Here is a 14,470-nt window from a genome sequence, read left to right as displayed (position 1 = left end):
AAACGCAAGAAATGTTGGAAAAAATGAACACAGCATGCAACAACAGCCATTAAATATGTCTCCTCTTATTGCACGAACACAAGCGTAGCCATCAAGTGCGGCAACGGCGCTGAATAGGTGGAAAAAAACTCGTCGTCGCCGTCGTCCAGTTTAAATGAGCTGTCGCTTCGCACAGGATAATATCGAGAGATTTCCTTTGTGGCCGCTGCGCACTCATTTTTTCCGACGAACGCGCTGATTTATGCTGCGACTCGCCATGCTTGACGCTGCCACTGATGCCTGCGTTTCTTGTGCAGTCTTGTTGCTTTGCATTGTGCCGTTTATGTTATGGTTTTTGTTGAGTAGCTGTCGCGGCAACAGCAGCCACTGAACAGCGGCGAACAGTGACTCAGACGACCAGGTTTCATCATATCATTGTGCTGGCTTTGTGCGCCACAGTGCCTCGCATACTTGGCACTCATCGTAATAACTACGCCATCCTTTTCTATGCACAAGTAGTGCCTTTATTGCTCGGCATGCCGCCGATGCCATTCCAACTACTCACTTACTTACTTGGACGAGCGCTTCACGGTGCCACTCAAAGCTCCTGGACGACTACTGTCATTGAGCCTGTAATTTGTTGTTCACTGTGCTTGCATACAACCTTTGATTATAAGTTTGTAGGCACTCAAGTGAGTTATAATTCGCCGAGATGGGGGCCGGCTGCTTCACCTGAAATTCTTAGGCTGCATTAAGAAGAGGCGTGCTTGTGATTTGCTGCAGAGCACAAAGTTGCCAGAAGCATCAATCATTGAATAACTTTAACATGTATGCTAATTGAGGTTAGTTTTCACTTAATTTCCATATTTGATGATAGAGTTTAGCTGCCATTAAATCTATTTGATTTTCAAACCACCTCAAAGTTTTTACTTCCGCCGGGTTTATGCTCGTCAATTCACAGCTCGTTCTGACCGCCTCCGAAAGTACTTAAGACACATTTATTAACTGCAGCAACATGTTGCATTGTCGCACAATGTTTATTGCTTGTGGTTTAGTGCTTAACTGCTTTGTTTAAATTTGGCTCAAGTGAGAATGAGCCGCGAAATTTATGTGCGGCGCGCGTCTAATGCAGGCAGTTCGCCATAACTCTCAATTCACTTAATCAAATATTTGATTTTCTTGATGGCTGCTCTCATTTATACCCCACGCAGCATGCATCGCAAGAGCATATTAGTTTAGTAGTATAGACGAATTGATAAAATCGCTTTGTAAGGGGTTAGTCGGTCGGCAACTACAGCATGTAGCGTGATTCCAGCTTTCTTCTTGGTATTATTTTGGACTGTTTTTTTTTTGCTTTTGGTTCAAATGTTTCGACCACTACATATAGAGTTTGTCCGGAAAGTAATAGGGCTGGTCGAGGGGCCACTTCTGGACTGTAAGGCGGCTGCGGAAGCGTTGGGATTTTAGCCTTGGTTAGGTAGCTGTTCACAGGAGAGGCGGTGTAAGCCGGGGCTTTGTCTTGGTGCAACTTCCAAACAGCTGCGATGTCTTCACCCTTCGTTTGAGTTTCTTGAGAACTTCCACGTAAAACTTGGCGTAGATGGTTTGTCCAGGAGGAACAAATTCATGGTGCACGATACTTGTAATGTCAAAAATGATGTTTCGTCAAAGTCGCAGGTCTTCCAGCATGGTCTCCATCCACGACCTTTTCCTGGCCCTGATCCTATTACTTTCCGGCTAGGGAAGTAAGTCCAAACTGTAAAAATAAGATCCATTGTTTGTTGTAGATATCTTCAAAAAGATCACATTAATGACATTCCCTTCGGAATTTTTCACGTTTCCACGCGAATTTATGCATTTCTTAGATATTTCCCTTTTTTAATTCCATTTGTTTTGCCTCCGTGAAAAATTCTGCTTGTTGTTATTGCTCCAACTTAACTATTGGTCGCGCTCCAAAACGAAACGAAATGGAAATTTATGTGACATTTCTCTCGCGTGGCGTCTTTCGCCCTCTTCTGCTGGATACTTTTCTTTAACACTATCGAATCGCTGTTGTTGTGTCTTTTTTTCGTTCAGCGCTCGTTAGTCTATCGCTGCTGTTGTTCGCTTTAAAAATAGTTGCGCCTTATTTATGGGCTTTTTGTTTTTGAGAAAATGCGTTGAGGCAGCGTGCCGCGCGCTTAGTTTGCTTGGCGCCACACGTGCGTTCTGCACGTTGCCAGCCATGAGTCGTACGGCAGACAGGCTGTTATGGTTCTTCAACGCTTCGTTTTCGCGACCACTGATTTATCACATATCGCTGCATATTTTTAATTGGCTGGCGTTTATATGAAAATTTCACAACTAAATTTTATAAATAAGCGACTGTGAGAAAGGGGTTAACTGCGAGGCTCGTTTAACGGCACAAATAAAGTCCATTACGCAACAGTGAAATGTTAAATATTCTGAAAGGGCCTGTTTAGCACACAAATGCTAGCAATAGAATTGGACTTATCGCCAGTGAATTTAAATCCACAAAGAATGACGAAGGGGAAACCAGACTATTTTCGACGGCTTAGCATTTTTATTATCCAAACAAACGTGGGAACGGCGAAATTTAGTGGAATGTATGAATGTCCCGAAGCGCTGCGTGTAGGTGTGTTCATCAGCGAGTGTGTGAGTGGGTGCCGTAGACAAGATTGGCAGTTGTTAACAGCTGTTGGAATGCGCTGAATTAGCTAACTCGATGGAAGAACGAATTGGAGTGGGCAGCATTAATTGCTGAATTAATGAACTGATGAAATTTCGAAAACACAGATGCAAATATGGTTCGTTTAGCTAACGAGACGCCCAGCTACAGGCTTACGTATTTGGTTATCCTGTAAGATATTTGAGGGATTTTACCGTCTCCTTTTAGATTTAGACCTTACGTTCGATTTTGGTGCGCAACCCATTCCCAATTAAGTTGATCGTCCTAAACTATTCATTATTGGGAACCACTATGTTATTACAAACAACCGAAAAGCCTGCTAAAAGTGAACCCAATTAAGCTGTTCAATTACCGAGCGTATTGTCAGAACCTAGGAAGCCAGCGTCTGGCATGAATCCATGAAATTCACGCGTTGTTGCGCAATATGTGCCACAACAATTAATTAAAAGCAAATAAAAATGGTTAAATAGCGACTGAAACAGCCAAAGCCAAGCTGCGCTATACTACACTACGCTGGGCGTAAGGCTGAGGTCAAATGGCTGTCTAATCGAACGTCTGATTGATCGAGCTTTTGCTTAATTTGATCGTTTAACGGCATCAATGAACAAGCATTTTGTCGAAGTTGTCTGCGTTGAGTGAGCGATATGGACGTTTTTGTGGTAATTGCGGGTAAGGTGCCGCTTGATAAAAGCCACAAACAGCAGCAACAACTAGATCGCCGATCAGTGCTGGGGATCGCCGGTGATCGCCATTTACGGTTAAGGCACATAATTTACAATTTCCGAAACAAGCGCCAATAAATCGAACAAGAGTTTGATGAAAAGACATATGTTTGGCAGTGGGAGGGCGAGGCAGCAGTAAACATGGGCAACGCGCATGTGTGACATTTGAGAACGTACAGCACAATGGGGAGTGGTCGCAAGCTAGGCAGCGCAAGAATAGCTTTTATAAAAAGATTATGTATTTTTATTTGACAATTTATGGAATTAATTGTGCTTGTAGCAAGTAAAGTATTCCGGTTGAAAGTCAAGTCTTTTACTTCTATGTATTTATGAAGGTGTAATGTTGCTTGTCAGCTGTCACCAACAACCACAAACAGCGGAAATGTCAATTTTGTCAGCCGGGGCAGAGTATACGGCGCCGACATGAGACTGGTGACATGGAGTACGAAATATGCACATGTGGCAAGTAGGCATGACGACCTTACCCACCCACTGCTGCAATATATGGAATTTAGCTGCGAGTATGTTTCTTGGAAAGTCACTGTACAACAACTTCGCCTGGTCAGCAATCATATTGTTTGTTGTTTCAAGCTAAGTTTGGTGGCGCGATTGTTACTAACCTTTCGGGTTGTAAGCTCATTAGTATGCTCAATGCGGCTGCGCAAACACGAAAGAGCGCATTCAGCTATGTTGCGCTTAAGCTTCAACTCCCTTTCACGCTTATCACTCGTTTTGTATCGCCACCATTTGAGCGCGGCGTCAATGTGGCAGACGCCGGCGATCGGCATGTCGCGCCGAGAAGCGGCAACACTTGTTGGCCGAGCGCAAAGGTATGAGGCTGAATTGTGGCGTACTGTAATAAATGTGTTATTTTCATTTAAAGTGGAACTAATAAAATGAAATTGGAGTGGCTTCGCAGTAATTTAAATTCTTAATGGAATGATAAGATCAATTAAGAAAGACTTTAGTATGAAATCAGACAAAATAACTGTACATAAGAGCTGAGAAAGCAAACTTAAAGATAAAATGAAGGTTTGCGTAGGTTGCTTCAGAAGTGGCAAGAAGAAATATGGTGCGTTATACTCTCCTAAACGGTTAAGTGATTCACGACTGACATTTTCTCGTTAGCTGAGTAATATACATACATACATTGAGCTGAATTAAACAGTTTCTGGAAAGCGTACAGAAGACAATTTTATATATTTCCCTTATTATGCAGGGAATAATAGCTGAATTTGTATATTTTTAATAAATAAGCCTAGCTTAAATCATATCCTTCTGAGAAATCATTAGCTGAATTAGCTTACGTGAAGCTGAATTCAGCCAATTATTTCGTAATTATATTTTTAGCTTTCTAAACAGTTTCTATCGTAAGCTGAATAAGCTGCTGAATTAGAATTACACATAATTTTTTGTAAATATCGCCAAAATATTGTTTGAATTTGTAAATTTAAAAAAAGTAAACTTAATGTCACCCGACCTATGTTAGTTATTAATTTAGAACATTTTTTGCGACTTTGTGAGCTGAATTGATTTAAATATAGCTGAATTGGCTTAGATGAAGCTGAACACAGCAAATTATTACGTATTTATATTTTTTAGCTTTTTAAACCGCCTCTATAGTAAGCTGAATAAGCTGCTGAATTAGAATTATGCATGATTTGTCGTAAATAACGGCAAGAAACTCTTTTAATTTGCATATATTTAATAAATAAAATTAACGTCACTCATAACCTACGTTAGCTATAAATTTAAGAAATCTTTTCCGAAATTATTAGCTGACTTGATTTAAATACAGCTGAATTCAGCAAATTATTACCTGCTCGAATTTTAAGCTTTCTAAAGCGCCTCTATCGTATGCGGAATAAGTTGCTGAATTAGAATCTATGCATCTTTTCTTATAAATGTCGGCAAAAAAGTGTTTTCCATAAAAAATGTATTCACTTCATGCAAATTAAAACACACAACCGAAATATAAATCACCGGAACTGCCCAAAAGTCACAATTGAAGCATAAAATTCGCTAACTTATGACTCGCTTGACATTTATGTCAAAGCACATAGCCTTCTTACCATTTATTTGAGTATTTGCTTTGCCTCGCTGCCGTGCGCACGGCAACAATGCCGCCACACGTTGCGCATGCGCATGGAATTTTTATCAACTCAAGAAAAAGTTAGATCAGCTGCATGCCAATACCTACTCTAACCAAACGGCAATAAATTGTCGGCAAAATTTTGATGGTCCACAAAGGTTGTTATAAAAAGCATGCTCATTATACACGCATGTTTCATTTCGCTTTTAAGCTTCTTAGGCACGTCTCGTAGACGTCGACCAAAAATCTTGCGATCTTCTCGATATGTTGCATGCAGCAGTTGGCGGTTGGTAGTCGGCAGCTGTTTTCGTCGTGCTATTAAGGGATTTATTCGTTTCCTGTTTGTTTGAAAATATTTTCTGGTTTCGTGCGCAAATTATATGTTTCCTTTGCCCCAAATTGCACACAGCGCAGTTGGCATAACTTTGTTGGCAATTCTCCGATTTAGCTAAAAACTTCGCACAAATTTTGTGCTCCAAATAGCCATTAAATGACCGAGGAAAATGACGATCATGACAAAGCAAATTGGCAGTTATTGACGCGTTGACTATGTGGGGCACCACTTTACTGCCATGCTGCGGCATAACCTATAACAGACTCGGTTTTTTAAGACGCGTGAGAATTTTTTGTATAACTTTTATATATTTACACGTCTTTAATGACTCTCTAGCCGCTAGCGATTCGTACAAAGTCAAATGTAGCCGCAAAAGGCTTTTGAAAGGGCGTTGGCTTCCACCAGCTCGCTTGTCTTCTTATGTGCCTATAAAACAGATCAAATATTGTATTTTTTATCTGCCAAATGTGTACACAGACACTTTTGCCGGCTCTACAGTTGAGCTTATCATTGAGCAAATAGCGGTATTATTTGCCTTGTACAAATTTGTCTGACATTGCTTTATGATTGTTTTCGAGCTCACTTGAAAGCGGGCAGCGCGAAGAAAGCCTCAAACAAATGCAGCGATTAGAGGTCTAGCAGTGCTCAGTTAAAAGTCTATTTGCTTCATGTGCACCCACTCATTTGTACCCCCCTCCCCTAAGACTGCAAATAACAAGTGTGTAAATCTCTACCGCTAAAAGCGTTACATGCCGCTCAGCGCATGCTTGCAAGCAGTTTCTCTTTTATGGCAACACGTCGGCTGTCACCGGCCGGAATTTACGATGCCGAAGCGCTTGAATAAATGTGTCAGCGTACAATTGGCAACTTGCGCCGCTGTCAAAAGGAATTGATTGTCCGGCGCAAGCATTTTTACTTGAAAATGGAGCAATAATTTTTCCATTTAGTGGGCGTAAGTATTGGAAGGTGAAATTGAATCGTTTCTGTAGCGCTTTACGTTGGAAGGTATTAGAAGGTGAATTTCATCGAGCCTCTGAGAGTTTTCGTTGAAAGTTTTGAAGGCTGCATTTCGGTTTTAAATAATTTAGAACAACTGAACAATCCCTAGGAGTAAATTCTGAGAAACATATTTTAGAGGTAAGGTTGAAAAAACAATGCAAATTCGACTCAACGACAAATCCGTTAAGATAAAGTCTAGCGCACGCAGTTTATAGACAGTAACAAACTCTTGACTGCATTCCAACGCGCATTCACCCGGCCCGTCCAACAGCCCACGCACTGACCGCCGCTAAGAGCAGCACACGTAAGCCGAAAAGTTATAAGGCTATAATCACTCGTTCTGTGTCGCGTTTGTGCCTCAACTCTTTGGTTGTGTCCGTTTCGTTTCATGCAGCAATATTCTACTTTTATGCCATTCCGGCTGATAGGCCTCCACAGTATTAAGAATTTTGACTGTCATTGTTTTTGTTTGCATCCAGTTACGTGGGTTCCACGCAATCGTCGCCGCCGCCGCCGCCACAACCATCGACACCGCCTGAGATGCGGTCATTGATACGCTGCGCTACGCCTACCTTCGAGCCGCGACTGCAGCTTTTCATTTTCGTGCATGCGCGCTTCCACTTCCACACGCAGCATGTTTGCAGTTGTTCGTTCGTGTAGTTGCACAATTTTATTACCTTTGTGCGGTGATAAAATACTCGAGCCTCGACCGCCAAGTGTATCGGCAGGCAGTCGCATCCGTCCGCACAACGTTGCATTAAACGTGTCGCTTTCCGCCGGTTTGCTCCCCTTCTTCACCTTTCACGGCTTTAGATGATATAAATATTTTCATTTTGTCTTCTGTTGGTTTATCGACTGCTTTGTTTGTATTCTAGGCAATTGTACAGCACATTCCTTACCATTTTTTTCGACGGGGTTTTTTGTGGTCCGGTTTGCTCTTCGAAGTGTTCGCAGCATTTCGTATTTTCTTACTATACGATTCAGTTTTCTTCTTTTCTTGATTTTATTGTTTTTGATTCTTCTTTGGAGTTCTTTTCATATTTGAGCGGTATAATTGTCGTCTCAGCGGTTCTCCGTCTCCGTCTATTTTGTAGTAACAACACTTCAATTTCTTTGTACTTCAGTTCTTAATAAGTGGTTGTGTTGGATATCATAGGATTTACTTGCTTCACGTCTTTGTTTTGTTATTCTCGCTATTTTATTTCTTCATCTAATATTTTTTTATTTCACAATTGCCGCCTTCGCGCACTTCGTGTTAATAATAGAGCGAGATTTCCTGTCAACAAGTGGTAACCGGCACGTAGCTACTGCGCTTAAAACACCGAATGCACGTGAATAAAGACTCAAAACCTTAACCCTTTAGCGACCAATTCGAAGTACAATTATAACAGCAGAAGTTTGACAGTTAGTCATACTGAAAATCTCATCTAGCCAGGCTTTTTGCTCCACATTTTATGCGTTCAATAAGTATTTGAAGGCATTGAAAGGGGAAACACGTTTATTTTGAATTTAAAAGCACTTTCCATACTATAAAAACAAGAGTTCTATGAAGCCCTTCATCAATAATCGAGCTTCTATTATTTTCCTGGCGGCTTGTGCAATAGAGGGTTAAAAAAAGTTTTCATATGGTATCTAAGCATCAAACACGTAAAACTCTAGTGATTCGACCTAAGTGGAGTACGATGTAGAGAGGAAAGATTACAAATTCTGAAAATTCTCGGAAGCGGCTTCAACGTGTCATTCATAAACCGTATTGTTCGTGTTAGCTGCTTCATTCATATGAAATCGTTGTTGATTTCGTGTTGGCTTCGGAGCTCTTATGGTTATTAGAGTTTCCACAAAATCGATCGACAAAATCTCATTTCCGGTCGATTGCGTGTTTGTCACCACACCGCTTAATGGCTTCGAGATCTACTGCTTTTGTACCCTGCCCTTTGTGCCTCCACTGCAACGTACCATCACCGTGGCAACTCAACGATTTCGAATCATAAGCATAATTGTGGCAAACCTATAGAGCTTCTTGCTGCAGTTATCTTGCTCGAACGGTTAAGCGAGCAAATGTTAGTGCCGGCGTGTGTTGCACAAATCATGCGCATCATTAGAGCGTTGCAGCGTACGCCCAGCTATGCCACCGCCACCACAAATCTAGGCAGCAAAAGCAATAACAATAAATCGCAGAGAATGTTGCACAAACGCAGGCATTTGCAACCGCAACCGCAATCAGTTAGTTAGGCAGTGATGCAAGTTAGTTAGTTAAGGTTGCATGCCGCAATCAAGTCAAATTCACAACAACACCAAATGGTGCAACAATTATGTTTCGCGTACGCCGCTCATCTAGCGACTGTTAGGCGCGCATACTTCGGTTGCAAATAGCGGTAAAGCAAAGTGAAACAATGCGCACAAAGCCAAACGCGCGGCAACAACCGTTTGTGCCGCATGCGTAGCAACACACAAACACCTAGAAGCGCTGGTATGCTGAGCCCATAGCACAACAACATCCCACAGTTGCCGTTTGTTGCACTTTTGTAGTTTCTCGGCGCCTTTTTGCTTTTACCACATTTTTTCTCTTAACCGGCATTGTTGCAGTCTTTGAGTTTGGTGGTCTTGTGACCTTTGTGTGTCGCGACTTGTGTTTGTTGCTCTAGAGTGCAAGCTGAGGTTAGCGCCGCTTGTGTGGCGCTTCACCCCAGTAACTCCGCAGAATATTTTGATTTTCTCTTTTGTCGGTTTCCTTTGGCTGGCGAGCGCCAAACCCGTTTAAGACACAAATGTAGAGCAAAGCGTGATTAGAATTTCGCGACAGCTCATACTGTGAACTAAGTTTGAAAAGGTTGCATTCTTGCTAAAGGGTTTCAGTGGTTCTGGTTCCAATTATTTGTCGGTCTTCTGTGATTTCTTAGATAATCTCTGAAAGAAGACCCTTCTTCTATCATTTTCTATGATTTCCAACGCAGTCTCTGAAGGGATAGGTAAGGCTAATTCGTAGGGCTTATCCAAAAGCGAAGGCTCCCATTTAGACATATATTTTTCCTTGGTGTTACCCTTAATCTCCTATAAGTAATAACCAGATCCTCATAGTTCGGTGAGGCGGTTCACTCTGGGCCTTATGGATCTCGCAGTCCCACAATCGTTGTTGATCAGCACTTGATGAACTTACTGAAGGACCAAATGTCAAACACCAGAATACAAGAAGACACCGGAAACCCGACTCGCTTCCAATCGGATGAAAATGAGGAATCGGGTGCTCTCCCTAGCAAAGTCGTAGGCTTTGCAAGTTCCGGCGATTCCGGCACCCATACCATAGATTGGTACGACTATTGCTAACGAGGTCATACATTCCTTGATTAGTGTTGAGCTCAAATTCAGCATAGCCGCTCGGCTATCGGATTTAATGCACACCTCTCTTAGGAAGCTGCATTTCGGACCAGTACATCACAAAAGTACCAGTACAAAGATGCTACGGTGGTCAGGTAGTCTGAAACTAGATTTCATTGGAGAGCTGCCGACAGAAGACTCTACTCTACAAGTTCCTCTGAGGTATCTATGTGGGCTGAAGTTTTTTTGACGTAGTGATCTAGATTGTAAGGAATTCAATCGAAGCAGTGGAGAATGCCAGTACGTCTCTATCCGTAGCCCCTCATATACCCAGCTTCTCTAAGTCTAATAGCAGCCTTCGCCGCTAAGCACCTAACAGCTATGTCTTTAGGTGCAACGTGTAGAATGGCAGTGAGTACTCTGAGAAGGGAGACTACTCTTCCAATATTTTTGGTGTGTATATGAGTATGTAAGTCCAAATATATTTCCTTTTGATGCCATAAATTGTGCCAGCTCTTCTAGGAAAGCTTTCTTGTTCATTGAAAGTTACGTTATAGGTATGAGAAATATTTATGACCCACTGCGTGCGCACGCACTTTCCACGAACTGTATGTTATGCATAAGTAGATAGATAAATGGGCGAGGAAGCTATATGAGACTTGGCTCGCATATAAGGATTCACATTTCTTGAAATTAGTTAATAAATAAAATTGATATGAAAGCTCACTTTAAAATAAGATAATAATAGCAGTAATAGTATGGGAATGTTAGGAAATATTATAACTAAGTACTGAGGGGTGTATAAAAACCGTTAAACCAGCATTGAGCAGTAAATTAAGGTGTAGAGAGTGTGAAACTATTTGTAATTAATCGACTATCTGTGCGCTATAATAATTCAATCAACTTGCATGCAACACGCGTCCGACACCGTCTACCTGGCTGTAGAATATGTTTGGCAACACATTCGTACATAGATAAAAACTCGCAATGCGTTGACAACGCGTGCGCATCACTCGTAACTGTGCCTATTGCTACCGCGCACCACCACACTTCCTCTATACACCATAGCAAAAAGCGCCTGTGAGAGCCAAGTTGCTAAGCCAAGCCGCGGCGACGTGTTCGCGCTCATGTACGCGCCACGCTGGGTTAATCTTTGTTGTAATCAGCGCTGTATTGCATATGTAATATGACAGTGATAGTGAGCGATCGCGCGACGGCGGTGATTTGTGTGCATATTGCACGCGCTGGTGGCGTAGCGGCTGCGCGGCATTCAGCAATTGATTGCGAGCTTCGTAATTTGGCGTTTGTTGCGGTCAATCAACACAAAAACAAAATGCTTAATAGCAATAATAAAGCAGCGACACACATTAGGCGCAAATTACCACAAACAACGCAGCCAATTATCACACAACAACAACATTAGAATTAGTGGCAAAAGCCCGCGAGCGCACATTGCAATTGCAAGGCTTCACGCTACTTTTAGCCGGCGCGCCGCGCAAGCTGTCGCCATTTAATTAATTAACATAAATTATACAACGAATTGCACCCTTTGTTGTTGTAGGTGTTATGCATAGCAATGCTCAGTGCGCACATTAAATAACCAAATTAATAAATTCACGCCATTTAAACGAAATGACGGTGTTGCACAGACCGGCGCGGCAGTAGCGCTTAACGAACGCGAAATGTGACTGCAGTGGGCACTTTGTGGCATGCAATTTGCAGCAGCAACACCACTGACAACAAACGATATGATATTTCAACGCCAACGTCGATGTACGTGTGTGTGTGTTTGTTGTGAATTACCGTCAATTATCCGCTTGCTGCAAAGCTGGGGGCACAGCCGTCCGCTGCCCGGACACTTACAGCAATGTTGCATAAACAAAGTTTTATGTTTGCAAGTGTTGCAAGTAGATATAAAGCGCGGTGGAAAACTGCGATTTGCCGTAATTAACAGTAAGTGGGAAGCGAGCACTTTTCGAGTTCATTAATATTGCGGACAACTTAATTTAATGGTCAATTTTGACCAACAGCGGCGGCAATGGCTGCACATGTGCTTGCAGCACAGCATGTGGCAAGTAAGCGCAGAAAAACGAAAACTTCGTGACTGAAGTGTGTTGTGGAAGAAAGAAGAAGAAGCAGTGGCAGCGTTAATGTGCGCTGAGGCACGAGCATTGAGCGGAACTCAAGACAACTGAAGTGGAGGAAGTCTGAAGTGCCGACGAAATGTTGGGAAGTGAAGAACTGCATTCAGCAGGCTGAATATGTGGGGCTAAGTGACTAGTTTGTATAAAAGATGATTAAAATTATTTAAGAGTTTTAAATTTACAACACAAAAAAAATAAGTTGAAGTTTGATTAGCAATACGAAAAGACTTTTTCGACTACCCAATATTTGTATGGCAACATATTTCAAATGCTTCAATCATCTCAGTTTAAAGTTCTCAAAATTCTTAAATCAGACACATAAACACTAAAGAAATGGTTTCTCGAACCTAAGGTCAGAAGTGAGAAGATCGCACTAAGTTCCAGCTGGCAGAGAAAGCCGGCATGTTGTTGCAGCAAATATAATTTGAGTCCACAGTTCGCATTCCTCCAAAAAAGTATATACATTCCACGCAGTAACATTTTTCACACCTCAAATGACTCAATATGCAACGTCAGCGACGCAGTGCATGCTCCCTCTCTATTTCCAGCGTCTCTCTGCATACGAGTAATAACCATTTGGTGGCCATAAAAATGTCTTTTGTCACCTCAACGGCAACGATGTGCAGCTTCAATTTGTGATTGCGTTGCCACAATAAAAATCAAACGACAGATGAGTTAATCACGGCGGACCACCGGCGTGGCCTTGCAGCAGCGCGGAGGTGGAGTGCTACAGGCGTGACATCTACATAGTTGCGTGCAGCGCAAGCTTCTTCCACCACCTTGCCACTGCCGAAGACAAGCATACAAATGAGGCAACGGTAATTTTCAAGCAGTGCAATGCCACACAAGCTGCACGCGTGTCTCTATCTAGTATTTTCGAACAACGCGGAATGTTCGTTAACGAATTTCTACTATGTGCAACAAATTCGTTGCAATGCTGTTGTTCTGCGGTTTTTCCTCGCTTGATTTTTGTTTTGTGCTTTTGTTCGACTGAATTTAGTGCCGCATGAAGTGGCAGTTAGACGTAGTAAAGGTGTGAAGAACTGCAATCAGTTGTACACGCAACGCATAACTATTAGATCGAGGGGAATATAAACGACTGACATAAGGAATGGCTTGTAGCGAGAGGAAATGCGCTTTTTGAGGCTTAAGAACGGAGTCTAAGTTTCTGAAACAAGCGGATCGTGCCACATTGTGGAGGAAACGCCAAGTGATTGCCAGCTTCAGAGTAAGGGGTTTGAGTTATTGAAGAACGTGTTTGAGTGGCCAGGCTTCATTTGTGTCAGTGTGTTATTACGCTTAGTGTTTTCCACGCCGCAATGACTTTGAAAGCTATTGTATGAAAAACATATATAAAACTGTTTAATCAACTATTTGTACACCTCAATTGAAAGCCAAAGCTCCATAAGGTATGCTTCGCCAAAATCGGCACTCAAGTTTGTTTCTGGCGCGCTCTCACGTCACTTATAATTACGCCATTTGCTGCATTTGAGCAATTTCGGACTAATTATGCATTAGTTTGCAGTGGCTGTCGCCGGCGGCACGCATGCCTACTTGCGGCATGCCACAAATGAACTCCACATGCGCTCTAGCACACTGATGGGCAATTACCGCGCCAAAATATGTGTTGCCCCCTGCCCACCGGCAATTGTGCGACCAAAAAAGTGTCGCTCGAATTTCAAAGCATTTTTCGGCGCGTTCAGCGATTTTGGCACAACAGATTTGCTCATAAATAAGAGTGAAGGAAAAAACGTCGCTGACACACCAACTTGCCACATAGCTCCGGTGACTTTGGCGGCTACAATTGCGACGATCAAGCGGCGCAGCAACCAAATATGGCAGACAATGGCCTCATAATTCCCGCTGCAACTTGCCACATGCCAACAACAAACCACAATTTGTGTCTAACTGCGGAAAATGAATGCGCACGGCAACGCGGCGTACGCAAGCGCTGCTCGTGCTGCTGGCTGCGGCGTCAGCGTCGCTATTACCAATTTCATTTGCCGATTTCAATTTGAATTTCTGTTTGGCCAATCAATGTGTTTCGATTTGGTGCAGTTCGCCTTATTTTGTGTGGCTTCGCTGCTTGTTGTACTTGTAGCCGCTGCTGTCGGCATCCTTTTTCGGAAAAGTGCAATTTAATTTGCATTGCATTGCCGCGGCGCGCAGCCAGTGCAAATGCGCTTTAGTTAGTGC

The 14,470-nt window shown here is 42.5% G+C and overlaps 1 long non-coding RNA gene across 3 annotated transcripts in view; it reads left to right on the top strand.

Annotated features, from left to right (window-relative positions):
* LOC105230391 (interference hedgehog) overlaps nt 1-14,470 on the top strand; it is a 79,945-nt gene that overhangs the window by 21,720 nt on the left and 43,755 nt on the right. The window lies entirely within an intron of this gene.

The sequence above is a fragment of the Bactrocera dorsalis genome, chromosome 4, assembly GCF_023373825.1.
Source record: "Bactrocera dorsalis isolate Fly_Bdor chromosome 4, ASM2337382v1, whole genome shotgun sequence".
NCBI lineage: Eukaryota > Metazoa > Arthropoda > Insecta > Diptera > Tephritidae > Bactrocera > Bactrocera dorsalis.
Note: the sequence above shows the minus strand (reverse complement) of the source record. Positions and strands in the feature narration are given on the sequence as shown.